Source organism: Diprion similis, unplaced genomic scaffold (genome assembly GCF_021155765.1).
Source record: "Diprion similis isolate iyDipSimi1 unplaced genomic scaffold, iyDipSimi1.1 ptg000060l, whole genome shotgun sequence".
NCBI classification, from domain to species: domain Eukaryota; kingdom Metazoa; phylum Arthropoda; class Insecta; order Hymenoptera; family Diprionidae; genus Diprion; species Diprion similis.
In genome coordinates, this window is record NW_025725009.1 from 20001 (window position 1) to 22500 (window position 2500).

The 2500-nt window shown below is 54.8% G+C and overlaps 1 non-coding gene across 1 annotated transcript in view; it reads right to left on the reverse strand.

The window, feature by feature from the left end:
* The window catches only part of LOC124415531, a 1913-nt gene extending 423 nt beyond the window's left edge, over positions 1–1490 (reverse strand). The window contains exon 1 of the ribosomal RNA XR_006930478.1: positions 1–1490. This exon is cut by the window's left edge and continues 423 nt beyond it. This is a non-coding gene — a ribosomal RNA (small subunit ribosomal RNA).
* Positions 1491–2500: the final 1010 nt, after the last annotated feature.

Below are 2500 nucleotides of genomic sequence, written 5' to 3' on the forward strand. Positions count from 1 at the left end.
GATTTATTTGTACGCCGGTAGTAAAAACCGCCCGACCGAAGCCGGGGGCCTTCGAGATACCGGAAAGTACGCCTATTTAGCAGGCTAGAGTCTCGTTCGTTATCGGAATTAACCAGACAAATCGCTCCACCAACTAAGAACGGCCATGCACCACCACCCACCGAATCAAGAAAGAGCTCTCAATCTGTCAATCCTTCCGGTGTCCGGGCCTGGTGAGGTTTCCCGTGTTGAGTCAAATTAAGCCGCAGGCTCCACTCCTGGTGGTGCCCTTCCGTCAATTCCTTTAAGTTTCAGCTTTGCAACCATACTTCCCCCGGAACCCAAAAGCTTTGGTTTCCCGGAAGCTGCCCGCCGAGTCATCGGAGGAACTTCGGCGGATCGCTAGCTGGCATCGTTTATGGTTAGAACTAGGGCGGTATCTGATCGCCTTCGAACCTCTAACTTTCGTTCTTGATTAAAGAAAACATTTTTGGCAAATGCTTTCGCTTCTGTCCGTCTTGCGACGATCCAAGAATTTCACCTCTAACGTCGCAATACGAATGCCCCCATCTGTCCCTATTAATCATTACCTCGGGGTTCCGAAAACCAACAAAATAGAACCGAGGTCCTATTCCATTATTCCATGCACACAGTATTCAGGCGAAAATAGCCTGCTTTAAGCACTCTAATTTGTTCAAAGTAAACGTACCGGCCCACCTCGACACTCAGTGAAGAGCACCGCGATGGGATATTAGTTGGGCCGCCCCGGAGGGCTAAGCCCACCGGTAGGACGTCCCACAATCATGCCAGTTAGACACCGCGAGCGGTGAACCGACAGCGTGGGACACAGATTCAACTACGAGCTTTTTAACCGCAACAACTTTAATATACGCTATTGGAGCTGGAATTACCGCGGCTGCTGGCACCAGACTTGCCCTCCAATGGATCCTCGTTAAAGGATTTAAAGTGTACTCATTCCGATTACGGGGCCTCGGATGAGTCCCGTATCGTTATTTTTCGTCACTACCTCCCCGTGCCGGGAGTGGGTAATTTGCGCGCCTGCTGCCTTCCTTGGATGTGGTAGCCGTTTCTCAGGCTCCCTCTCCGGAATCGAACCCTGATTCCCCGTTACCCGTTACAACCATGGTAGGCGCAGAGCCTACCATCGACAGTTGATAAGGCAGACATTTGAAAGAAGCGTCGCCGGTACGAGACCGTGCGATCAGCCCAAAGTTATTCAGAGTCACCAAGTTAAACGGCGGACGGGACGTACCCGCCGCCGATTGGTTTTGATCTAATAAAAGCATTCCTTCCATCTCTGGTCGGAACTCTGTTTGCATGTATTAGCTCTAGAATTACCACAGTTATCCAAGTAAATGTGTGTACGATCTAAGAAACCATAACTGATTTAATGAGCCATTCGCGGTTTCACCTTAATTTGGCTTGCACTGAGACATGCATGGCTTAATCTTTGAGACAAGCATATGACTACTGGCAGGATCAACCAGGGAGCTTCGACATTGAATCTAGGCTCGGACGTGCGCCACCCATCGCCGCCGGGTCCTCAGGCCCGGTCGGCCACACGTCTAACTGTACGTTGTGTTTCGTGACCGGCGTCAGGCCGGTCGCGACTCCGTGTACCGCCGAAGCGGCACACGGTTGCGTTGCGTTCGAACGATCTCCCGTACCCGTCGGCTAGATTGAAAGCGTCTGGGATGGATTGATATCTCTTTCGTATTCGAGTTGGCGCTCGGTACGGAGCGAGTTGATGCGTGCGTTCAAAGGTTCGACCCTGCCGTGCGTAACGGAGAGCGAACTTCTTGCTACCGCGTCAAGGGCCATTCGGTCTGAGACACCGACCCGCGGTAATGCAGTGACGATTGAACATGAGCAGAGTTTCACGGTCTGGGGATACGGGATTGTACCCGTACGCCCGCGCTAGGTCGACACCGAACTGTACGGCACGTGCTGGCGCACTGTACCGAACGGTGACCGGCGGGCGCCGGGAACCCGGCCCGACCGACTCGCTCCTCTTACTAGTAGGAGCCCGGCCGCTAGGACGTCGGCGCCGATGCGGTGTTAACACGGTGGGCTTACGGGACGAAACCTTCGCGGGCTATCCGAAAAATTACTCGGCCTCGGGACTTTGTCGCCGGCGGGCGAGACTCGAGGGGCCGGATTTATTCAAAGTTTCGCCGGCCTACAGGGATCGGACCGAATCCGGTAGCCGGCGCATCGCCTTTCCGCCGAACGGGCCGAGGATCTCACGAAATTCCGTCCCCGTACAGACATCCGCGACCGGCGCATTGCCTTTCGGTCGATCGTGACTGAACAAAGTTTTTCGCCGGGCCGGCTCCCTTCCGAACCCGGGAGCCGGCGCATCGCCTTTTCGCCGATCTTGCCGAGGATTTTCACGAAATTCCGTCCCCGTACCGACATCCGCGACCGGCGCATTGCCTTTCGGTCGATCGGGACGGAACCAAGTTTTTCGCCGGACCGGCTCCCTTCCGAACCCGGGAGC